Source organism: Chinchilla lanigera, unplaced genomic scaffold (genome assembly GCF_000276665.1).
Source record: "Chinchilla lanigera isolate Chin_1 unplaced genomic scaffold, ChiLan1.0 scaffold00076, whole genome shotgun sequence".
NCBI classification, from domain to species: Eukaryota; Metazoa; Chordata; class Mammalia; order Rodentia; family Chinchillidae; genus Chinchilla; species Chinchilla lanigera.
Window position 1 is genome coordinate 7,948,907 of NW_004955477.1, and position 26,890 is coordinate 7,975,796.

Here is a 26,890-nt window from a genome sequence, read left to right on the forward strand (position 1 = left end):
AAGAACAACCATGTTATCTATCCTGTATATACATGCATACAAAATTTCTCCTTCTTTCCCTTCTCTTTTCCCACATCCCAGAAGCCCTTTACTCTTCAGTGGTTTCCTATCATTTCACAGTGTCTATCATACCTCCGAGTTTAAATAGTAAAGGTGATCTTTAACCAATAAGCGAGAAAGTCCTTTTTGGAAGAAATTGTGTTATCAAGAAAGTATTGAAAGCCCATAGCTGATGTTTGAAAATGTTATTTGATTTTGTAGCTGACATCTATGTATTTCACTTTCTTATGTCTATGGCTTTTGAAGCAAAGTTTTCTAACATAATCCAATTTTCCAAATGAAGACTTTGAATACATTTGTGAAAACAGAAAATAATACACTTGGTAGTTAGCTGGTGGGAATAACTGGTTGATCTGAGGAAACCCAACTTTATCCATTTCCTCTGCCCTCTGGGTCTGCAGAAAAGTTACATAGATGCTAAGAAGGGTTGTCTTGGTTACTTTCCTTTCCTTGCTGGGACAAAATACCTGACGCCCAAAATTAAGGAAGGAAAGTTTTATTTCGCTTACAGTTTGTGGAGGTTTTAGTCCATACTTGGCAGGTTACAAGGCAGAGTGGCACATGGCAGAGGGCTACAGCTCATGGCGGCAGAATACAGCAAAAGAAGAAAGCACAAAAGGGAGGAATGGCGGCAAGCAGCCTCTTCCTTTCCCTTACATATGCAAACTATCCACCCCAGGGTAGGTGTAGCTCTCACACCCATAATCAATCAAACTCTAAAAGCCTGCCCTATGACTGCATGAGGCTTTGGGGGGACACCCAGGCACAAACCATAACAAGGGTCCATGTAGTACAGAGACCAGCCTGGGGGTTTCCATGGAGTGGAGAGTGCTTGTCATTTTTGGTTAATAGATGCCAAATACCTTGTTCAGTTCAAATTAACCATCAAATTAAGTATTTATTGTAAGTGAATTGGGACTGGTGCTGAGAAGACACTTGGAGTAGAATGTGTTCTTTCCCCCAAGGGAACTTGCAGAGCAGTAAGGTATCTGTACAGTCTGATGATAGTTTGCTTCTAGAGAGGTGGCCTGGGCTTCTGGGTCAGCAAAATGGGTTGAGAGGGAAGAGGCACTGAATAAAGAAAATATGTGGGGGCCATATATGCACAGGAAATTTGCATGAAGTAAGTGTGGGCCTGCAGTTTGGGACAGCCTGGCATTGGGGTGAGGAAAGTCAGCAGGCCAGACAGAGCCCAAGGAAGCTTGCTTGTCACAACTGTCCAAAACGTCACTGTGTTGAGTGGAGGTTGAAGCTGCAAGCTGGGGCAGAAAAATTACTTACAATTTGAAAGTAACTGAGATTCAAAGCAGCTCCTTTCTGCCCTCTGCCTCTTTTGATCTGCAGGGGGATCTGATAACTGTTCCTCCAACTGGTTAATCCACATCAGTTCCCTCAACTAGGTCTCTAGGAATATACAGCCTGCACTTAAGCCCCTGGTCATCAGCCTTGGTCTTTTCAAGTTCATCTGGCCCTTTAAGATGAATCCTGGGAACCAAGCGAGGCATCTCTCAGGGATGTGATATGATGGAGCACTTGGCTCCTATACAAAAATTTTCATGGTGTGTGCATGCGTGTGTGCGTGTGTGTGTGTGTGTGTGTGTGTATGTGTGTGTGTGTGAGCACTTGTACCAATGCACTTGCCTTGCCACTTGGAATGTGAGGCTAGGCAGAAGGCCCTGAACTTGGGGTTATTTGATTATGTGTCATAGCTAGATGAGCATCACGCGTGGAGTGCCCTTTGGCAGATATGCCTGTTACTTTGCCCAATCCAGATGGTAAATCCAGTACTGAGGGACATTCTAAAGCAATGAAAATGATCCCCCTTTCCAGGCCCATCACATGGATTGATCTGGATTTTCCTGAGTCCTGTGCAGGGACAGTTACTGATTACAGAGTTCATTAATCTTGTTTCTTGCTACAGTTTGGCTTTGCCCATGGTTCCCATGTGGCATTCATCACAGGCAAAGAAAGTTGAGCTGGGTCTGCAGCAGAACAGTAAAACTCAGTCTCAGGAATAATGATGCCCCAAGGAGAGAAGCCTGGTAAGTCTTTTAACTGAGGACATTCTTCAGCCAACAATCCAATGGGAAGGATGAGAACTGAGTTAGGCAAGAAGGCTGAGCTCTGAGAGGAGCCCATTGCTCAGGCTCAGGGGCTGCTCAGTGAGGGAACCATCTGCCCTGCAAGGAGCCCAGGCCAGGGTCTCACTGCTCTCTGGTGATCATGGATCTGTTCTACCCCTCCACTCTCACTGCTCAGAGTTACTGCGGTATAGACACTGGTGCTTTTTCAGGCGCTTGGCTTGGCTGTCATCTGGATCCCTTAGGGATTTTATTCACAAAGCTGGCCTTTCCCATCATTAGGCAGTTGCCTCATCTCTTGTAGGTAACTCATGAAAGTGATTTATTTATTTTTCTCCCATACGAAGGCAGAATAAAAATAAAATGTATTTCAGGTTACTATTTTTAATCTAAGAAATAGAATTATTTTCCTATAATAAAAATTTTATGTCAGGAGAAAAAATTCTTAAAAGCATTAAAAACTTGTTATGGTTTGCATCTTAAATGTCCCTCAAAAGCTCATATGTTGAGAGCTTAGTCCCTGGCTGTCTTTGTAACTTCCTCATTGGTGGGACTAAATACCCAGAGCCCCTGAGTTTAAAGGAGGAAAGGTTTATTTTGGCTCACCATTTGTAGAGGTTTCAGTTTGTAGTCAGCTGGCTCCAAGGCAGGTGGCATGGCAGAGGGGCATGGCAGAGAGAAGAAGTTCATAGTATGGCAGACAGGAAGTAGCTAGCAGTGAGCCTTCCTTTCCCTTTATATTGCATTCAGACTAAAAGCTTATTGGTTGGTGCCATCCACACCTAGGGTGGGACTTCCCTCTTTAGTAATCCCTTCACCTACAACTATGCTAAGTCAATCAGTGAACTAATTCAGTTATCACACACCCATAATTCAGTATCATACACCCATGATCCCGCCACTTCCCTAAAGCCCCACCTATGAGCACGTGAGGCTTTGAGGGGGCATCTAGATAGAAGAGATAACACCAGCTGATGGCACTGTTGGGAGGTGGTGGAAACTCTAGGAACTGGGAGCTGGTTGGAGGAAGTGGGTCACTGGAGGAGTGCCTTTGGAGGGTATATCTTGTTTCTGGGCTCTTTTCCACTTTCTCTGCTTCCCAGTTGCCATGGTGATCAGCTTTTCTCCACAATGCCTTTCCATCATGGTACATTTCATCACAGGTCCAGAAACAACGGAGCCAGCTGACCATGGACTAAAGTCTCTGAAACTGTGAGCCAAAGCCAATCCTTCCTACTTTAAATTGAAGTTCTCAGTTATTTTGTCACAATAATGTAAAGCCGGTTGCACAAAACTCTTATGTTTTGTTTTGTTATGGCCTTTTTCAATTGAAGACTAATTTATAATTAAAATATTTCTGGAAAAGATATGGCCTGGTGGTTTTATTCTACTCCTAAAAGAATAAAGAGTCGATGCAGATGATTAATGATCTGGGGCTTCCAATAATTATTTTGATTAAATGATTAATGGCATGATTTTTTAAAACTGATCTATTGATAGTCTACCTTCTTTTGGAGTCTGCAGGTTTTTTTTTTTTTTTTTTTTTTTACAAAAAGCATTATACCTAATAGAGTTATGAAACTCTGGAAACAAATTTTTGTGTACCAATGGAAATTTTAAAACTACTCTGGGATTTGGGAGTAGCCATTTTATTTATGAAGAAAGTAGGTTCTGGTGGATTGAAGGCCCCAGCCCGGTATTAGTGTTAATGAATATTAATGAAAGTTGGTAGTTAATACGGGATTGGAAAACCATGGAACATGTGTTATTCAGACTAATTGAGTATTTAACAATCTGTAAAATCAGTGGTATGGATAATAATTTACAATGGGAAAACAGAAAATGTGGAAAAAAGGAGGCAGGTTGGGCTCAGAGATGCTGCTTGTGAGCTGTTCCACTTCTTGGGTTGTCTATTTCCTGTTTCTCTACCTGGAGTGTTAATGGACCACATGCTCTTGTTTTAGACCATCCAATCATTTCCTTCCTCAGCAGCACCTTAGTAATACTTCATGAGAGGCAATGTTTTTCTTGGTTCAGATCTTTCAGTGATGGTGGAGGCCTGTGATTAGGGCTGTTTGTCTCCTCACTCATCCCTCATCCTAGCCCCAAACAGGTGCATTTTGATGCCCTCTCACAAAGCCTGTAACTCCTCTCCAAGGGGTACAGTCTATAATAAAATTTCAGTGAAGTTTCTAGCTCTTGGCTAACCCTGAGAATCCTGAGGCAATACCTCCTCAGGGTTGGTAGAATTATTAGTTTTAATTAACAAGTTTCAGGAGTAGCTCCTCTAGAAATATTCATGGTTTTGAGTGGAGAACATGGAAGTTTCCCACGTGATGCTCCCCCTTCTCTTTGCTGATGTCTCACAGATATATTATTAACGCCTTTTATCACTTTGACAATACAGTCATGTCTCCTTTGCTCTACTCCCCTTTTATCTTTGAAATGAAGCTTTGATCCTATTTTTCACTTATCACTAAAATGAGTCCTTGGACGTTTAATGCCAGAAGGTACATACCTTCAAAGGATCCTGAATTTATGGCAGGTTCCAAAAAGTATGCTGAATGAAAACCTGTATCCTGAATGAGCCCAGTCTCTGAACATATTTTAGGGGAGCTTGAGGATGGAGTGGGGCAAATGGGTGACCTTGCCTACTTGAGGTGCCTCTACCCTGCAGTAGGCTCAGCAGCAATTCCACCACAGCAGCAGGGTCCCCACCACTCTGGCTAACCTTGACACCAAATCCCTGAGGTTAGGTCAGACCCTACAGGGTAGACAGCAATGTTCTACAGACCGCCTTTACTTTAGACACCTGGTGCTAATGGGCCCTAGGCTTCTTGCAATTCTGTGCTCTCCACTACAAATCTGAGGGTTCTCAGTCTTCTCCCACTTTGATAATTCACTAAAATGCCTCAGAAAACTCAGGAAAGCACTGTATTTATGATGACAGCTTCACTACGGTGGGTGCAGATGAAGAGGCACAAAGGGTAAGGTATGAAGGTCCCATAGAGTTGGGTTGTGTGTTACTTTCCTGGAATATTTATATGTTCAAAAATCAAGAAGCCCCCTGAGACTGCTGCCCAGAGTCTTATGAATTTTCAAGACACAGATATGACTGATGAAAGTGTTGCCCATATGAGAGGCTCAGTTTCCAGCCCCTTGTTTTTCCAGAGGTGGAAAGTTCCAGTTTTTTGACCTTGGTTTATTTTCTGGAGATCAGCCCTCATGCTGAAGCATGTATCCTGCCCTTCCAGGAGCCACCTTCTTGACATAATAGACACTCCCTTGCGAAGAAGTGTCAAGGGCTTTTGAAGCTCTGGGCCAGTAAACAGGGTGAAGGCCCAATATATTTATTATACCATACCCAATGTATTTATCATACCAGTTTTTGGCAAAGCAGCCAAAACCTAGAAAGGGCGATCACCAGTGCTGGCCAGGCCTGGACCAGAAGTGGCTAGCTCAAGGGACCTCGCTTCATCCCTCCTCAGAAAGGGTCTTTAGAACTGGGGTCTGGGGTCACAACTGTACCCTCTGTTCACTGCTATTGCACAGGCCTCCATAGCTCACCCAGGAAATGTGTATTGAATTCATGTTTCATATCCTTAGATGTGAAAACAGAGCAAACAAACAAACAAAACCCAAAAACATTTGGGTGACTTTCTGGGTAAGATCAGGGAAGAGATAGTTAGTGAGGAACTTTATTCCCTCAACATGAGCACTTTATGTCACTTCTGTATGTCATAAAGACACTCTGCTCTTTACATTTTCAAAGGAAATTATTGATCATCCTAATCTCAGCACACACAGACAGAGATCCAGACCCAGAGACCCAGAGACCTAGAGACCCAGAGACCTAGAGACCCAGAGAGAGCCAGCCAGCCAGACACACACACACATACATGTTACCAAAGGAAAACCTAAATAGACCCTACCACATCACTTGTTTTTAGCTGACTTAAAAAATCATTAAATTTGGAGGTTGCACCATGCATTATTACTCTCCCTTTAGCAGTGCTGTAGATCACATCTCTGATGTGTCAGTTATAACAGTCGCCCAGGTTACTTTTCAGGGACCTGAAAGCTGCTTTTGCTGAAAACACTGACTCTTCATTTGGGCCTGCAGTGGGTGTCTGGAATGGGATGAAAAGATTTAGCATCTCTGTCTTCACATTGTTTCTGAACCCTTTGCTGCCTTAGTCTTTGGGTCAGATTGTACTCATCTGCATGTGGACATGTTGATGTCCATTGGAACTGACAGGCTTTGTCTCCTTTCCCAACCCTGTGCTTTTTCAGTTGCTGCAGCAGCCCAAGCACCTAAACTCCTTTATCCATAACATAAAGCCTAGACTCAACCAGAAGGCCAGGACATGTGTGCAGGGTGATAGTGCCAGCTGCAAGAGTAACACAGCAGCTTCTGGGATGACTTAGCTGCATGATTGACCCACACTTTGCACAAGACAGAAAACATCTTTTGAAACTACAGCTTGTGAAAAATGACCAGACTTAAGCCTACCCCAGCAAATTAATAAAAACTTGCTTCTCCTTTTTGTTTGAAATGCAGCCTTCTCCTCTTAATTAGTATTACGTCCCATCACACAATTCTAAAGCAAACCAGGACCACAGGTCAAATTTGGCTAAACACCTATTTTAAAATTTAAAAAAAGGATTGGCACACAGGCACCCATTTGTTTCCTGTGGCCAAGCCCTAACCTGCACAGAGTGCAGAGAGATTGTAGATCTGTGTGGGTAGTGTGCTCATAGTTACAGGACTCCTCACCTGCAAGGGTGTGGAATTTGGTCCTTGTCTTGCTTTCACCTGCAGATGGGATGTGAATGGTGAGGTCAACCACATTTCTCTGCAGATTCAGCATTGGTGCTGCTGGATACCATATGATGGAGCAAGTTCATTGCTTTCCTTTTTTTTCATGAGCCTTATGGGCCCTGTGCCATGAAGTACTCTGCCCTTGTTTTCTGGCCAGGGAGTGTAGGTGCTGGGGCCTGAATCTGATGCTGTGTTTCCCCCTAAAAGGTTTATAGTGGCCAGTGGCTGTCTGGCCCTAGCAGGGAGGTTTCCATGGCTTTCAGCCTGCCCTGCGCCCAGAGTCTTGGAGTGGGCCAAGGTGCCTGCAGATGGGAAGAGGAGCCTTCTGAATATGTTTACTGGCTTTTGCTGTGTTATTAGTAGGGTGTTGCTGCTGAAGGGGGATGTTCTCTTTCTATTTCTTTTCAAAGCCTTCCTGGCAACTTCAAAGGCACTCTTCAGCTCTGAGATTTCCCATTTGAATACTCCAGAACTGCAGATCCCTAGGTGAAATTACTCTCCTGAGGCTCAGATAGACCCTGGAGGGCAGAAATCTGGTGAACTTGCAAGTCAGCAAATTTGGTCATTCTCTGGGCATGGGCTTCGATCTGCAGCTGAATTTCCCGTGTGACCTTGAGGAAAAGCATTTTGCCCTCCATTTCCCTTATGCTACCACTTAGCGTTCTCTCTAAACTCTGTGGTGCTGTCTCAGGAAGGAGTGACTCACCAGGTTGCCCTTGCAGCCTGAGAGCATTTTCATGGGAGCTGCTTCCCAGTCTCTGCTTCCTCAGTGACACATCCACCTAGCGAGACTGAACTATTATAAGCAATGTGGAAAACATGTGGAGTGGAATTTCTAACAGTGCTGCTTCCTCGTATGAGGGGAAAAGTACTTGTCTCAGTCATTTTCTTTTCACTGGGACAAAATACCCAACACTAGCAACTAATCTGAAGGAGGAAAAGTTTATTTTGGCTCATTGGTTTTAGAGGATTCTGTCCATAGCTGGCTGGCTGCAAGGTAGGAAGGGCGTGGTGGAAAGGTCTGCTGCAGAAGAAGGCAGCTCATGTCATGGTGGTCAGGAAGCAGAGAGAGAAGGGAAGAGCCAGGGAGGGAGATGCACCCTTGCAGGTCCCGCCCCCAGTGACACACCTCTTTCAACCAGGCCCCACCTCCAGACAGCACGCTCTGCTGCTCAACTCGTTGGTGGATAAATCCACCAATGAGTAGAGCCCTCCCTCGATCCAATCGCCTTCCAAAAATCCTACCTCTGAGCGCATGAGAATTTGGGGGAACGTTCTAGGTCTAAGTTGTAACACGCTGCAAATGACGGGTATAACTGTTGGCATGTGGAAGTTAAGTTTAAGCAGGTGATGGTCAGGCAGCACCAGCATGTCCCAGGCACCCAGGGAAAAGTCCTGGCACAAGTGGATCACTTGATGACCCTGAGTGGGACTGGCCAGGGCTGGCCCTGTGCCTCTGGCTATGGCACTGCTTCAAGTGTGCCGGTTAGGCCCCCAGGACTGGGGGACACAGCTGGGTGCATTGTGGGGCCCAGAGCAGAGCTCTGGTTCTAGGTGTCTGTATTCTGTTTTCTAGTCTTTTTGAGCTTCCAGCCCTCAGGTCTTCACTCTTTCTTTAGTTTCAGGTCACACAAAAATATTTGCTTTCCTGTCTTGCATCCATTGTGGACCTGTGGTGCTTTCTGCCTGGGCCCCGTGGCATCATATCTCTTGCCATACCATTCAATGGCTATGGAAGGACAACAAACCACTGGAGCGCCCCAGTCCTGAACCCCAGCTCAGGCCCCACCTCCCATGATGCCAATTCCCAGGCATGTGAGTGGACAGAGCCAGTGGGGTCTATATCTCTGAGTCCCCTCCATGACTTAATCCCAGCCTCCCTGCCTGCTACTCCCTGTGCATGATTCTGATCAGATGTCACAACCCACAACTGGTTTCTTTTCGCAGTCACTTCTGTGTTGTTGTTGGTGGTGGGGTTAGTGTCTCAGCTGTGCATCCTCCAGTGTGCAGAGGACAAAAAACCCAGGGATTGGCCTTTTTTCCTTTAGTCCAGGGTGGGGCACCTAGAATTTGGGTTAAGGAGTCCCTGCCTGAATCTGTGGTGGTTTTTTTTGTTTTTTGTTTGTTTGTTTGTTTGTTTTTTAATATACTAACAACACCATTAGCAACAACACTAATTTTTTAAAAGTAGCACCTTTAAGTAACGAATGTTATTAATACCAAGCAAACATTTTATTAATTACAATTATGTTAACCAGTAGTTTGTACTTTTAATGATATTTTCATGTAAATTATCCCTATTAATGCCTTACAAATATTGTTGATTGACTGCTGAATTGTTGTCCTGAAAGCAAGTCTACTCAGCCTACTTTCTGTCAGGGCTAAAGCTCATGATCCTGTCCTGGAGCCTCCAAGCTGTGCTCAGTCTTCCCCATGGTGAATGATGCCCATTCCTCATTGTCACTTATGCTCTTGCTGTCACCTCATCAGAAACACCCTCATCAGTGTGTTTCTCTCCTGCCCATTGTTTTCCAACACTAAACTACCTTCTATAATTAAGGAAACTAGTTTTAGTTTGGGGATATGTGGCCTGTGACCACTCAAAGACCTGAAACAGAGCACAAGTGCATGTGGGGAAACATGTTCTGATAGGACGAACTTTCATCTTTCTTCTTCTCCCGGTCCCATTCAGGCCATCAGAGCCTGGGATCCATGTCCATGGGAAGGAGGGGAGTATCAGGAGGGATTGAGCAAGAAGTGGGTTGTGATGGCTCTCAAGGAGTCTACCCTACAGGGACCTGTGGCCTTGGAATGACCTTCAGAGGCTGCCTGACTTGGAACAAGGCTGGGCCATTGTTCCTGCATGGACCAACCCCTGGGATGTGGCTGCTCTGGGGAGGATGGTGCTTGGTGAAGCAGTTTTCTCTTGAGAAGTTGAAGGATGCTTGGGAAGTTGTGCACACCTCCAGCTGGGCACAGGCAAGCCAGACCATGGAAAGACACTGGAGTTGCCCCGGGCACTGTCTAGGCTGACCTCCAGCCCTCCAGAGAAGGCCTGTTGTTCATTAGAAAGCAAAACATTCTGACTCAGTTTCTGAAGTCACTTCCTTTGTTCATTTTGGAACTATGTTTGTAGCATGACTATTGCCAGTGCTGTGCTCAGCAGTGGGGATACAGGAGGCAGTGACCAAAGCAGACTGGGCTGCTGCCTCTATGCAAGGCTGCAGTTTTGCAAAGAGGAGAGAGAGAGAGAGCGAGAGAGAGAGAGAGAGAAAAGAAAAGAGACGCCAGCAAGAAACGCACACATTTCCAAATAGGACAGCTTTGACAATGTGCCAGGGAAGATGGATTATGTGGAAACCAAGCTGGTCATTGGCCATGGGGAACTGGTTTTTAGGTGGTATTCTTTTGTTATCTATGTCTTTGATTTTTGTCAACCAGCCTTTATAGTTGTGTGGTAACGTTATGAAGATGTGAACATGTGAAATTTTTAATGTTTAGGAGCAAGCTTAATAATACAGACTAGTTACTGTCAGGGGAACTTGATCAAAGTGTGTTCCGATCAATGTCCCTACCCCCTGGTCACTGATTTCTTGAGCAAGCAGCCTCAGGCTTCAGCTTTGTCTGGTGGCTGTTCTCTTGGAGGTTGGAGCTAGCTGCAGCAGCCATAGGGACCAACTCGCCTCTAAACCATTAATAAAGACAACAGTAAATGCAACCAGATAACTATCCTGCTGTGTATCATCTGGAGTCAAATGCCCGGGCCTTCCCAGGGCTCTGTTCCTAGTAGGATGCATTCCCCCCAGCGCTCTGCTGGTGGATGTCAGTGCTGAGCGCTGTTCCTGCTTCCAAGGGACATCAAGTTGCCTGGAATAAATTGTACCCTTCTGGAGCTCTCTGTGAAGAGTAAGTACATGGGCAAGTTCTACAGGTGATTCATGCAGGAGTCAAGGGCTTAACCCAGCTGACAGGTGGTGTGTCTCACGAGGGTGCCACTCAGCAGACCCTTTGGCTGCCAGAATCTTTGTCTCCTCAAGTGGTAGTCTCTAGGAATGAAATGAAGGGACTACTGCCGATGTGCAGGTGAGACTCTCATTCTGCCATCTGGAGTGGATGTGAAGTCTTGATGCTTGGGTGCTCTGTGAGGCAGAGGCAGTGGATACATTTGCTTGGGAAGCTCTGGAATCTTCTCCTGGGAGCAGTCTTGGGTATTTGGTTCCCTGTTTTCTGGGTGTTTGATTCACCAGGTACACTTGGGCAAGTAGCAGCTTAGTTGTGCCTTACATGGGCCTTTTGGAGGAGGGTAGGGAGGCTGGGACAGGCAGCATGAAAGTGGGAGGCAGGTTTCCAAGCTCCTTGCTTGGTTTCCTTGAGCTCAATTTGCTGTGTGGATAAGTAAGGGGACCTTGTTCCTGGTCTCTATGGTTACCACCACAGTAGCCCCCTTAGTAGACACATTTTCTCTTCTTCCTGCTTGTAGGATTTCTGCATGTGGTGGATACAACTGATCTCCAGGATCAGTAAAGGAACTCTGGGGCCTTTTGAAGAGACTTTGTACCATAAGGAAAGGAGGAGCAATACAAGAAGGTCCAAGCATCCCTGACTGTCTCTTGTGTTGACCAGGGTCAGGTCACTTAGAGACAGGGTATCTTCAGACATCAAATATGGTAGGTGGGGAGGGGGCTCAGAACAACTTTGGCAATGGGTCTTTGTGGTAGTTAAGGGATCACACTGGATTAGGTTGGGCCCTAAATCCCTATGAGACAAGGAGAGGAACCTATAATGCAGGGTATACAGAGGGGGCGGATGCAGGGAATCCAAGCACTTCCAGGGGCCACATGAAGCAGGGAAGAGTCTTTGGGGAAGTGTAACCTTGCTGACATTTTGAACTCAACCTCTAGCAGCTAGAACAGTGAGAGAATTAATTTGAGTTGTTTTAAGCCTGCCAGGCTTTTTTTTCTTTTCTTTTTCTCTTTTTCTTTGGGGGTGGGGTGTTGAGACAGAGTCTCATTATATAGTTCAAACTAGCCTTGAACTCACTATGTAGCCCAGGCTGGCCTTGAACTCACAACGATCCTCCTGCCTCAGCCTCCCAAGTGCTGGGATTACAGGCATTCACCACTACACTCGGGTAAGCCTCCCAGTTTGTGGTGACTTGTAGCAGCAGCCCTGGGAGGAAAACACAGCAGCACCAGGCCAATGTTAGAGGAACCTGTGGGATGGACATGTTTAGATCTCTGTCCCCTACTGTGCAGGCAAGGATTGTGGTGCCACCAGGCATGTGAGTGGTTGAAACCTTATAATGATGCTCTTGACATATAAGGCCACTGTGATTTCCAAGTGATGTGGTTGCCAGAGACACCCTTCAAACTCTCATTCTGTGATTGATGGTCTGGGTGCTGGGAACCAGAAATACATAATGAAGCACACTTGTGGCTGTGACATCCTAGAACATGGCATATGTTATATTGTCAGATCAGTCTGGACAGGTAGGAAAAGGTTAAGGCAGAGCTGATGAATTGGAAAATCCAGTCACTAATTAAATCTGATGGAGCTAATGAAGCTGACACAAAGAGAAGAAGGAAGGGGTGGACTGGCTGTGAATGCCTCAGGATCTCTGGCCCAAAGGATCCGCCATCATCCCTATTCCTTGGGTGAGATGGATTCCCCTCGATTTATCTCTACCATAGTGTTTGATCACAAAATGTCATTATTGATATCCTGCAGTTAGGACAGAAAGGAGACATGTGTTGTTTTCCAAATTATGACATTACTATTGAGGATACCTCAACCCTCAAATATTTAAGGAATGAGATAATCCAGGAAGGGCACTTACATTTGTTTTGTTGTATTGTGGACTTACAAACACCTGTACAATTGTCTTTGTGTTAAAAAAAAACAACTGAACATTAGGAAAAACGTCTGTGATTGTTTGGAGAAGAAAGAGAACAAGCCAAGGGCAGCACAGCTTTGACTATTTTATTTTGGGGATGGATAAGGCCAGGTTTCCTCATAGGAATAAGCAGCTTCGAGGATCCTATGGCTTGCAGCCATAGAAGTTTTCCTTCCCTTACTGATTCTAATTTCGGTCAGACATTGGTGTGGCCTCTGCGTCCATCTGTCCTCACCGAGGGGCCAGGGCTCTACCACTGTGCAGGTCCCTGTCACAGCAGCTGGGGAAATGAGAACAGGGGCATCCAACATTGGCAGCTGAGCGCCTAGGATGCTGGGAACCACAGAGGACATATATTCTCACCTTTCCTTGCCTGAACTAGACATAAGATGCCCTTAGATCAGTGGAATGGGATGGACTGATCCCTCTTGTTCCCGCAGAGAGGGTATTAAAGGGTGGTGAACATAAAGAAGGCTTACTGAGGGCTGGAGGAAAGGAGCAGCCCTCACTCTTCACACAGTGATTCCACAGCAGAAACAGGGCCACAGCGATCTGTCAAGCAAGTTACTGTTCTAGAGATACAACTTGAATGTCTCCCTCCGAAACTGAGGGTTTCCAAAGTGATAGCACTGAGGCAGGCCTTTTCAAAGCGGTTAAGACTCTTCCCCTATGAATCGTGCTAGGTCCTGTTTAAATGGGCCTGATGGAGGGAAGTGACCCACTTTTGCCCTTCTGCCATGCACTAAGGACTGTGGTAGATTGAACTGTGCTGCCAAAATATATGTCTGCTTGGAACCTCACAAGTCACTTCATTTGAGTTGAGGATGTCATAAGGGTAAGGATCTCAAATAAGCTCATCCTGTATTAGGGGAGGCCTTAAATGCAATCCTCATAGTGGAATAGGAGGGAAACCCATGTGAACTCGCAGAGGGCACAGCCATGGATGGTGAAGGAAGAGGCTGGAAAGATGCAGACATCAACCAACAGATGCCAAGGACTTCCAGCAGCCATTAGAAGCTGGAGGAGGCAGGCCAGGATGCTCTCCCGGAACCTTCAGAGAGAGCACGGTCCTGTTAACACAGGAGTTTTGAACTTGTGGCTTCCAGAACTGTAAGAGTAAATTCCTGATGTCTTAGGCCCCAGGTTTGTGGTCACTCATTTCAGCAGCCTTAAGAAGCTAAAACAGGTGACTGCCACTGCAAGAAAAGTTTTGAAAAAGTTTGTATTTCTCTTTTTGCTAACCTTTTTTGTTCTCTGGTACAGGTTGGTAGCCAGAATCTATGTTTCTTGACCTCTTCTTCCCTTCTTTTATGTCTAGTGAGCACCAAAGTGGAGCTGCAGAGTCAAGCCCCTTCCCAGAAGTGAAGAGAAAAGAATTTGGGGCAGTGTGGGGAGGCCATGGTTTTCCAGCTTGTTACTAGGGCACAGTGCTGCTGGCTGAGACAAGGAGAAAAGGGAGATGCAGACAGGGTCAGGGAAGCCTCCAGTTAGGTTTTTCAGAGGCTGGGCTCATGGATCTTCCTGTGGCGATGGCTGCAGGTGCATGGGGGGTTAAGCAGAGGAATATCTGGTATACACGAATAAATCTTAAGTACTGCTAAGCTACCTTTCCAAATAGGCACCACAGCTTTAAAAATCTTCTTAAGACCAACTTATTTTGACCAGAAACTGCTGTTACATTGATTTGAATTGACTGTGTCTAAAGGCCAGATAGTAAAATCTGGAGCAGAGAAGATCCATCAGCAAATACACCTGTCTATTTGTGCTAAATATATCTGTGCCCGAGAATGGTAGAGCCAGCTCTCATATGTTGATTTATCAGCTTTACTTGAGAAGGTCAAACACCTGAAAAAGTAAATCTGTGTTTAAATTCCTCGTGTTGTACATTCATTCATTCATCAGCTATTTATTGGGCATCAGCTGTGTGGAAGACCCTGCAGCAGGAGTTGGAACATGTCTGTGAAGGACAGGTAGAAACTGCTGCCTGGCCTCATGGCACTCAGAAACTAGCTGGGGGAGGCAGACAGAAAATGTAAGAAAAGGAAACAAGGTACACATCACTTATAGTGCTGGTTGGAAGGGAAAGATAAAGCCAGGCAGGGTAGCAGTGATTGCTGGCATGGTGCTGTTTGCAAGGCTCAATTGTCTGGGTAGGACAGGCACTGCTGAGAAAGTGACATCTGGACAAGGGCTTGGGGAAGTGATAGCAATAGCTGTGCAGAGATCTGGGGGAAAAGAATAGATGGAAGACATCACTGTACTGCACAGTCCCATACTCCTGGTGTATTCTGGGAACAGCAAGAGGTCTGAGGCTGTTCCCAGCAAGAGGGAGCAGAGAGGGAGGGCAGCTGGCAATGAGGGGTCCTAGGTACCCTGGGCAGGTAGGCTTCTCTGCAGAGCTACTCCAGGAGGCAGAAAAGGAAAATGTTAATGGCTTGCGTGTTTTAAAGCTCATCCTGGGTGCTGTGTGGAGAAGAGATGATGCAGGACATGGGAATCACAGGGAAATCCTTCAGAGGCTGAGGCAACAGTGTAGGGGAGTCAGTGTCCTGTCCTGGACAAGGAGTGCAGCTGATCTGACAGTGTATGGGGAAGACTAGGGCAGGATTGAGGAGGAGAGGAGAACCACATTCACCCCAGAACAGCTCTGCAACCAAGTGGGTGAGCCAAATCCTAGGCAATGTCCTTTGGGGACTTTACTTAGTGTTGCATCTTGGGCAGATGTGTAGACATATGGGAGGCTTATTCGTGATTCCATGGTTCTTCTATTTTTAGCACAAGAGCCACAATTCTGGCTTTGTTTTTTGTTTTTTTTTTTTTGGTTTTTCTCCGGTACAGGGAACTGAACTCACGACCTTGCGCTTGCCAGGCAGGCGCTTTTGCCGCTGAGCTAAATCCCCAGCCCCCTGGCTTTGTAAAGGAGCAAGGGAGCAGCCATTCTAGTCTTCTGCAAATACCTCCCCGCCCCCTGCCAGCTAAGAAGTCCTGCAGTGCAGCTTGCTGGAGCTTTCATGGTTCGAAGAGAAGAGTGATTATGTTTTCAACTATATATTAGTGCTTGTCAGTAAGACAAGTAGATTATCTGTCTCCTCCTTTTCCTCTTTTGCAGCTTCCATACCTGTTTAGGAGCTGGGGGCCATCATGGGGAATGCCCAGACCTCTGTAGGTGGGAGGGCAAGGGATGTGGAGGGGCCTTCTAACCCCCACAAAGTCCTGATGCTGTAGTTTACTGGGCCTGTGCTATGAACCAGAATGCACACATGAATGAAGAGACCCTGCCTACAGATTTCAGCCTCAGGTACCTTGCATCCCATCTTGGTAAATCACCTCACACATCTCCAAGTCTCGGTCTTCATCAAAATGATGCAGATCATGTGCCAGGGAGGGAACCAGCCTGTAAAAAGAAGATAGAGGAAGAGGAGAATCATCAGGGTAGGCTGGGAGACCCAGGAGGCAGCAGGGAGGCTACACACGGTTACCCACATCCTCAAAAGCAGAGCTTCAAGTCTGGGCCCTGGACTGGTCGGTGGTGGTGGGGAAGTAGGGGGGTAGGCAAGAGTGCCCCCTAGAGGCCAAGTTGTGCCATGTCCCTCTGCAGCCTCTGGCCAGGACTGACTCCATTTACCAGGCACATAGCCAGCTGAACTGGTGGTGACTCATCACCCTGAGCTGCCCTAAAGATAGCTATTTTTAACAGAGCCTTCCTGGCTCAAGGCAACCTGAATGTACTGTGCAAATCTGTGCAAACTGCAGCATCCAGATTTCTGGCCTTGGAGACCTCTGCTGCCTCCTCTCAGGAAAGTCTTCTTTGCCTGCAGCCCACAGGAGGTGGATAGCCCCGCAGCCCCACCTGCCCCTGGCTTCTCTGTTGGCCTCTTTGGCAAGCCCTGGCAGGATTCCTGAGGAGGCAGTTTTCTTACTGTGTCTGATCCCTGCCTAGCTTAGAGATGCCGGGAGGAAACCTGCCCAGTGGTTAAACCGCCTCTTATTCCAAGGTTCTGCCAGTCTCTTGACAACTTGTGGGTGTACTCAACCTCCACACAGTTCTTTTTGGCACAAATTCTGGAAAAAATGAGCCGAGCAAGCCGAACAAGTTCTCATTCAGCAAACAAAGTGGCTCCCCTGTGAGGTGTCTGTGTTTGATTAATAAGATCAATTCTTGGTCCTTTTTCAGAGCTAGTCTGCTGTGCCACTGTTAAGCTGCTCATGAATTCTCATGACACCCTGGTGACAAGCAGATGGCTCAGGGTTCTGGATTCCCATTTGCAGGTGGGGAACTGTGCAGGGGGGGTGGTGCTAGCCCAGGGTCCTGCTGAAGCAACCAGCAGTCACAAGAATTGCCTGGCCCTTGCTAGTTGCTAACTGTGGAGTCTGGGGCCAGATTTGACCCACAGGGAGACCCCAGGATTGAGACCCACAGGGACCCACAGGGCCAGGGACATTTACCATCTGAGATTGTTCTTCTCAAGTCCGAGAAAGAGAGCAAATTGTAGAATTCACCATTTGTCATTGTCACACAGAGTTTGCTGTCTTCTGCACTTTAGACACTAGGCTGAATACATGTTGGGCCATTCTTCCAAGATTTGTTGGGGCTGGGGATTTAGCTCAGTGGCACAGGACCTGCCTGCCAAGCACAAGGTCTTAAGTTTGATTCCCTGTACCGGAAAAAAACAAAAACAAAAAACGTAGCCTCCAAGATTTGTTAAAATGTGCCAGGACCCAAGCCCCCAAATGATAAAGATACTGTCCTCTACCTCCCTCCTCCAGCCCAGCCAGGTGTGATTGTCCTTACCTGTGTTTTCCCTGAGCTGTGAGCTGTGAGCTGTGAGCCAGGAGCCTTGTGCTATTTATTAAGGTGTTAATGGGGATGGGAAATAGAAATTTCAAGGATTTGATGAAATTAAGACTTTCCCATTAGCTGACAGAGCTCAGAAGGGGGTAGAAATACATCAACCTACATGTTTGAAGAATAGGAAGCAAAGAGCATGTGGTCTATGCTAAGGGGACTTTGGGGCATAATATAATTTAAAACCAGCCAGTTTACAGTGATGTCTTTGCTAAAATACGCTCCTCCCAAGCTAATGAAATCAGGGCTTCTGGGCTGACTGATCTTTCTGTTCTGATTAGAATATTCAAACACTCTTCTCAGAAGCAGGTCAACCTGCTACTGTAACAGAGAACCCAAGCTGGATTAGTTAAGTGAGTGTTTGGGGTTTGCCCAGAAAACATCAGGAGTGCTCAGAGCAATTGGAATGAAAGGTCCCTGTTTGGACAGGGGCTACATGGAGCCTCCTTTCCTAGGGGCATCCTGAATGCTGGCAGGGCTGCAGGAGACAAATGTGCCGCTTGTCCTGAATCCTCCTCTCAGGCTGCAGCGTTTACAAGCTGCACGAGTTGCCCGGCATGGCCTGAGTCCAGCTCATTACCTGCGTAATTTGTCTCTGGCACTGCAGAAATATTCCAGTCATAGAGGCACGTAGCTTCTCTTTGACTTTTACTGGAGATTTAAGTGAACAGACTGGCTTCATCACAGAGGAGTCTAATTCAGAGATGAGATAATTAGGAAAGAAACAAAAGAGCCCAAATTAGAAAATGGCCTAGAGTGGGAACATTAATTCCACCAATAGGTATTTGTGTCAACCTAAATAACAAGCAGAGGGAGATTCTCCAAAAAAAAATGATGTTTACTTCGGACAAGTAGAGCACCTGAATGGGAATGCATATCCCATAGCCAACTATGAGCATATTCAAGGGAGTTGAGGCAAGTGAAGGTTTAAGGCAAATAGAGGAAGGCTGCATCAGACATTTTGAAATATTAGTCCTTAGACACAAGGATTAATCGTGTGTGTGTGGGGGGGTGCGGGAGGGGGAGGCACTAGTCCAAGATTGAACAGACAATTGCTGGGCAGATGTTCTTTTGGAAGTATTCTTCTTGAGGTTCTGTGGCTTCCACACAAAGTTCTGGTCTGGCAGAGTCTTTTTTGTAATAGCTAGCAGGCAGTCATTCCTGAAAAGCCTATCTTTATAACCTCCCTGCTTTATTATTTGTTTTGTAGTTAGGGTTGACACAAGCAACTCTGTTTTCATTTTAGGGGACAGTGCATGTCAGAGGATGCCTGATACAATTCAGACAGCAATCTATGAACAAGGGCCTATCCAGGAAGCAGTATGGTTTTGGAGCAGGTAAAAGGCCTACAGAGGACTCACTAAACACAGCTCTGGTGTTAAGTAAGAAGCAAGGTGCCAAGGTGTGCGGGGTGATTTGATACAGAAGGCTTTGCTGCAGTTAGCTGACATGAGCAATAGCACCATGCCATCATTACCTAGCCAAAAGGCCTGTCTCTTCGGCTAGAGTTGCGTGGGGCCAGGCTGGGTGCTTAGCACTGGAGTCTGTCTCACCAGACTCAGACCTTGTGCCATCTTCTGGTAAAAGGGGCCAATGCAACATATTGCTCAGGAGCACAGGCTTCAGGACTTGCGTGCCCACAAGCATTTCACAGCTTTGATTTCAGGCTCCAAAATCACTGACCTTCTCAATCTCTTCATCTGCAGGAGGATGGGGAAACATGTGCCACACATGCAGGCATCAGATGAGCTGATGTGCAAGATATGTTTAACTCAGGGTCTGGTTCACATATGGCAGAGCTGGTATGCAGTGATCCCAGTAGTTGTCATGAAGCTGGCTGTAGTAGTTTTCCACTATATTTCTAAGGAATCACCAACTTACCACCTCGCTTTCTCACTACCTCAACACTACTGGGCTGAGGACCAAGCCTCCAATACATGATACCTTAGGAATAAACTACAGCTAAACCATAACACCAAGATGGCATCCTTCCTACAGCCAGAACATGAAGCACAGAGCATCTATCCTGGAGACGGGCTTCCACCTTCATCCTTCTTGCTCATTAGTGAAAATAAGTGCTTATTGCTATATTTCTCTGAGATTTAGTGGTTGGTTGTTACACGGAAAAACTTGACTGATGACTGACATACCTGGCAACTAAATATTTGGCAGAACAGAAATTGAGTTGTGTAAGGGGCAATATGTGAAAGCTTATTAGGAGTGGATAGGATTATCTGTCCTAAATTTTACAATCTTTGATCTGCAAAAGAGCTGAACCTTTCTTGGTTACCTAAGTGCTCTGATTTCCCCACTAGGATTATGTGGCCTGCAGAGGTATTGCTGCCCAATGTTCAGGAGAGTGATATTCAGGGTCCACCCTGCCCTTGGCTGGGATCTGAGGCAATGGGAGGCCTGGGTCTAGGTGTCAGGAACTATGTCATGTCCTAGCACTGTGGAAGATATTTCTTTGTTACCAAGACACCAAGATCATTCTCATCTGGTCTCTTGGATCATGGCAGCTGGTGCTCAAAGTGTGGTACCAGTTCCTAGCATCACTTGGGGGCTGGTTGTAGATTCAGATCCTCTGCACCCCACCTCCTCATAGACCTCATGAATCAGAGTGTGTAGAGCTGCTCCTGTTTGCACAAGCTCTCTTGGTGATTCTGGTGTACTGTCAATTCTAAGAACCACTGACTCTGGTTTTCTACTTCTTCTTAAGCCAGTTTTGTCATTTATAGTTGCCTAAATTGTCTATTAAACCCATATTGTCATAGAGCTTTTCACATGTATTTAAAGAATTAAAAAGCAGGCTTGTTTTAGCAGCTGTTTTCTGTTACACTGTGGATCATATCTTCCTTGCACATTTCTCCCTCCTCACTCTTAGATTTGTGGAAATATGGTGCAGGTTATCCTGAGACTTGTTTGGGTGAGACATACACAGATGTAGAATATTCTTTGTTGAGAATCTGGGTTTCACAGTGAAGAGTTTAAAAATCACAGCAGCACCCCATGCAGACCTCTGCAAGATTTTTCTCAAATACCTGGAGATAGGCGTAGCAAGTGAGAATCTTACTCTAGTCCTTATCTGCTTGACAGACATGATAATCCTGCTGAGGGTGAGTGGCACTGCTTTTCTCCGCCTTTCCACACTATCCATGCTTTGGAAATAAGTCCAAATGCTGGGCGTGGTGGTGTCTACCTATAATCCCAGCACTTGGGAGACTGAGACAGGAGGATTGTGTGAGTTTGAGGTCAGCCTGGGCTACATAAGTGAGTTCAAGGCCATCTTGCACTACATAGCAAGACCCTGTCTCAAAGAAAAAAAAAAAGAAAAAAGAAAAAAAGTCCGGGACCTAGTGTGCTGGGCCAGAGGAGGGACCCACATGCAACAATCTGCTGAGAGAAGTGATGGGGTTCTGTCTACCTGGGCATGTATGGCCACATCACTTGTCCCAGGAGCTGTGACAAAGTCAAATACTTCTGTCAAGATTTCTCCAGGTGCTTTTAATGAGGACTTCTCTTAAGACCCCTACCTCCACAAGGAGTCTCATATTCCTGCTTTTCATCCTTAGAAAAAAAATCTCTCGGTGTTTTGGCTCATCATAAAGTGGAAAAATGATATAATAGTTGCACTTATGTTAAACTTAGAGTGTGGACATGCTTGGCATTTAGTAGGTGCTGGGTTAGGGGAAGCAAAGATTTTCATAATAGACAGATGGTAAAGGGCAAGAGTTCACCTCTGATTTTTCTGTATTTTTAAAGTAAATGCAGGTTGTCATGGGTTGAATAGTGTCCCTGTGATGGATATGTTCAAGTCTTAACCCCTACGACCTCTGCATGTGACCTTATTTGCAAGTAGAATCTTTGAAAATACAATCACAATTAGAATACCAAGATCAAGCTGGACTTGGGGATTTGGTAAGAAGATGTGAGGACACACAGGGACAAAGGAGAGACCAAGTGAAGGCAGAGGCAGAAACAGGAATGATGTATCTGCAAGGCAAGGAACGAGAGTTACCAGCAGCCATCAACACTGGGAGACAGGCATACTCTGAGGCCCCCAAGGAATCAACCCCATCAGCATCTTATTTTGGATTTATGGCCTACAGAACTATGAGAAAACGTGTTTCTCTTAAGCCATCAAGTTTGTGGCCATTTGTTCCAACAGTCCAAGGAAACTAATACACAGGTAAACATACGTGAACATTTCACAGATCTTTCTCAGGTCCCATCAGCCCTGGGCTGCTGTGCTAGGAATCATGGCTCCCAGGTCATTTACCTGCATTGACTCATGCAGCAGTATCTGAGGAGGCACACCATGAGTTAGCACTTGGTGTTTGTTTGTACCCAAGACTACTCAATTTCTATATCTTTGGGTGAGCTATCATTAAAATTAACAACTGAAAACAATCAGGAAATGAGAGTTCCTGGCACAGTTATCATTCAGGATGAAAGGAAAGTAGATTGCGTAGGTATCTGTCTCTGTGGGAACCATTGAAGATTATCCCAATTGGAGCCCAGCTTCATTTTCAATAAATATTAACAAAAAAAATTCACCACAGAAAACTCTGCATTGCCCCCCACCAAGTAGGCAAATCGAGTAAGTACTTGTTAGTCATTATCATGTTTTATGAATAAGGCAGTGGCCTCTACTTTGCCTTTTATGGAAGATGCTGCAATCAATAGCATGAGTCAGGATGGCTGTGACACATTCTTGTCTTCTCAGCAGACAGTACAATGCTGATAAGTACTTCATGAGGCCCAAGGAGGTGCCAGGCTGCTCTTGCCAAGAACCAGGACTGCAGGCTTCTGGGTGGCCACATTGCTGTGTGGCAGTGACTCACCAGTGCTTGGCCCTCTTGCAGCCTGGTTGATGATTGCTACATGTTTTTGTCAAGCATGGGACCCCAGGTATTGTGTTTTTATCCTCCACCTGTCCCTCTCTACTTGACACTTCACTGGGCATTTCTGGGTGCTTTTCTGTAATGTGTAAGGTATGCAGTTTGACGGGCAAGGAGGACCTGTTCAGGGAGGCATCCAGGACAGGTAGAAAGTCCCCAGGCTTGCCTGGGACCTACAGAGCAGGCTCTCTGCATTCTCATTCGGGAAGACTGATTTCTCCTGCTTCTGTACTTGATAATAGGGTGGGGCTTCTCAGACCTGTTCAAGGATCCCTGTGTGCCCTCAGCTGTGGGAGGAGCAGCCATGGCTCCTTCCTCATCTACCCAGAATCCTTGACCCTTCACTATAAAGGACAACAGAGTGGGAACTCTAAAGCTCCAAAGCAAACCTGCACCAATTATTATTTTATTCTGTTTTAAAATGCATGACATCCTCCCACCCTGACTAAAATAGACAAGGTGTCTTGTCCAGGTTACAGCTTTCTGATAGCCATTCTGAAAATTTCCAGAATTTCAGTTTTCCTCTTCGATCAATTATGATAGCATGAAGTCAGACTGAAACATTTTTAAGCAGCAAACACATCCTCATTAATTACCAGCTCTCTTTGAGGGAAAGGTACCCTGTTTTCTCTAATGCCTGCTGCTCCCACAGCCTTGCTGTGGTTCTCCTCCTGGTCTTCATTCTTCATCTGTCCTCAGCTTACTCTGCCTTTCCTTGCAGCATCCCTGTAGTCCTCTCCTGTTCAGGCTTTCTTTCTTGGAAGCAGGCTTGCTATTGGATGCTCTCTTGCTTGGCTTTTGCTACGTCCTTGAAGGCGATGGCCACTGCTCCTAGGCAGGGGCATAGAAGCATGCTTATCCTCAGAAGTCATCATCCCTAAGGCCCCATGCTGAAGATTTTTGTGTGCCTTTTCATGAATTGGGGTGCTTTTGTGTCAGAACCCAACAGGGACTCCAGGCTGGGGACTGTGGGCAACTCAGCACTCCTCATTTTCAGGAAAAGGGCACCTATTTTTGTGAAATGGAGCAGAAGTCAGAAACAGCAAATAGCTTCCAATCTATGTGTAAGATTTTGATTTTCCTAGCAAGACATGCCATTGTTAAGTTTAAGTAGATATGAATTATAAGTAATGGTAAATTGAGACATGGCATTAGGGTTTCAGAATAGTGTCATAGTGGCTGTCCTGTGCAGGAATAGATTACCTTACAGGGGTAGAGTAGGTTGTTTCTCAGAAAAGTTTGCTTTAGGCCATAGGAGATGACCTGGTGGATATCCATCTGATATGTGCAAACATAGTCACAGGCATAAAAGGGTACATATTATTAGCTTGTTTTGAATTTTCCAAAGCTTGAAGGCTTTACCTTGAAATTGTTCTATTAAAAATAATTAGGGATGTAAATTCACATTCAATAAGGTTTTCTTTCCTTTTTTTTTTTTTTTAATTTCTCTTGGACACAAGAGGCCTAGAACCTCTTTTTTCCCCTCAATTGCATTGCTCTTTAAAACAAATTTCATTCCAAGAAAGTGAAGAGAAGTTGACACTAAACTGCAGGTCTTCTCAGAGTCTTCAAAATGTGAATGTGCTTTGGGAGTTGCCAATAGGAGAAAACATTTAACAATGTTTCCTAAACAATTCTTTTTTGGGGGTACCTATGAAGAATGTACAGATTTGGTCAAGAACAGTGTCTGCTGGGTGTGGTGGTTCACACCAAAAGTCCCAGTACTCTAGAAGGCTGAGGCAGGAGGATCACAAACTGTAACCAAGCCTGAGCAACTTAGTGACTTAATGAAGTTCTGTGTAAAATGAACAATAAAGAAGGACAGGAGATGTAGCTTGGTGTTAAGGTCCTTGGTTTGATTTCAAGAACCAGAAGAAGGAAAAAAAGAGAAAGAGCAGGGAAAAACAAAAAAACTGTACCTCACACAGGCATGGACATGAGTTTGAGTGACTTCCTTTCCAAGGGGTCTAGGACATGCCCATGTACGGGGAACTGCTTCTCCCTTCTATTGCTGCAAAGCCAACTTAGTACACAGGTGATGTCTCCGTGGGGAACTCGTGGTTGCGAAGTTTCCCCATGCTTTCCTCCCTCTGGGCTCTGTCACACAGCTGAAGTTATAGTTAATGTCACATAGGACTTCAAGCTGCTCCAAACCAAATAATCAAGCAACTGACCTACTTACCAATCAATCAATCAACCCACTGATCAACTACCCCCAAAATTCAGCAAATTCCGGGAGTTGTCAATCTTCCATTGTTTTATAAGAAGTTTAGAGTGCACTTTTTCTTGTTCTGCTAGTGTTGGCTGATGAAACAGATAGTACTTAGGAGCAAACTGCTAGAAATGTGTAGACTGTGTCTCTGTATTTCTAGGGATGATATTTTGTAAACATACTTTAATGATTCAGGCTTGTGAATCTTGGCATTCTAAATTTGACCGATGCTCCATTTGGGTGTATTGTAGGACTTCTGACATCCATGATACTAAATGCAGTTTATAAGAATCAGTTTACATTTAAAGTGAAGTTTTTGTCTTAAGAGACATACTTCAGCTGGAATCTATATCTAATTTTCTGGCAACTGCAAGCTCTTTTCTTCTGACCCAGGATAGGATCTCTTTACTTCTCTGTTGCTGCTGTTCAGAGGTTTTGGCAGAACACTTGTGCAAAGGCAAGTGACCCTCCTTTGCCCATTATCCCTGTGTCCTTTAATTTGCAAAGTTTCTGATTCCCCTAGGCGGGAACTAAACAATTTGGGTAAGTATTTTATAATGGCTTTCCTGCTTCATCTGGGGAAATGTTGGATGGGTTGTTGTTTCTCGCACTGCCCTCCAAAGCTTAATATTGCATTGCATTGGATGTCTCACCAGAAAGTGTTGAACTCCTTCATATCTTGTAATTCATTGCAACTCAGAATCTTTTCCTTTCCCATTTACCATAGGTTCCATAAAGATCACAGAAGAAGTTGAAAATGGGCACACAAGTTGTTCTATAGATGCTCTAAGCTTTTTTATTCTCTTAATGAAATGTGTCACTTTTGTGCCAATTTCTGTTTCATGGCATTCAATTTCTTGTCAAATGTGATAAACAATGGAATGAATCGGTTTTATATTAGCCTTTCATCACTCAGTGGACTATTTGACTCTCTCACAGCCTCGCTTCTGGTCTCCCGATGCTTCATTTAGCTGAAATGTAACAACAGGAGTGTCTTGGCATGACTGATCTGTACAACATAGTGCATCGCAGAGACGCACTCGCTCCTAAATTATTTGGTAGTCCCTGCCAGGTAGTTTTCCTGGTTGATGGGTGCTTTAGTTAATTGTTATTTTAACTTCATTTGTCTGGTTACCAAGTTTATTCCAAGCTCAATGGTCCTCTTCTGATCCTACCTCTTCCCTCTGCTATCATTTGCAGACGCCATCTGTTTTCATTTCTCTAATCCTGAGCTGCCATCTTGTTCTGTTTCAATGTTTGTTTCAGATTTACTTGGTATCGCTACCTCCCATAGTTTTAATGGTGTTTTTAAAGCCCAGTTATTTCACCTATATATAATATTTACATGTTCAGTTATTCACACTGACTTACAAATATCTGTGAAATATTTTCTTTTTTTCAGGTCTTATGAGACTGGATTTTTTTTTATTTTAAAAATAAAAGGAGGAAAATGTTAACAGACAGACAACATTTTACAAAATAGCAAAAGAACAGTACAGACATTACGGAGCTACAAACAAAGTGGTAGGGAATTAACAATGCTTGTTGTATTACATATTGATATCTTCAAAGTGGTTTCTCATGAAAACAGATATAGACATGTAATACTGGTCAACCAAGGACTCATTGACAGTTTCTTTCAGCATAGAAATAGAAGACAGTGGAACAACCATGTTAACTATCCTGTATATACATACATATGAAATTTCTCCTTCTTTCCCTTCTCTTTTCCCACATCCCCGTTGCCCTTTACCCTTGAGCAGTTTTGTATCATTTCACAATGTCTATCATACCTCCGAGTTTAAATTAACTCTTTCAAGTTTTACACAAGTGAAACAATGTGGTGTTTGCACATGTATGTTTGATTTATTTCACTTATGAAACCACTGTGGAAATCAGTTTGGACATTCCTCCGAAAACTAGATCTAGAGGTCCCATTCAACTCAGCTATCCCCCTGCTGGGTATTTTCCCAGAAGATCTAAAAACATCATATCACAGAAATATATGTGCACCTATGTTCATAGCAGCACAATTTGTAATTGCTAAAATGTGAAAGCAACCCAAATGTCCATCC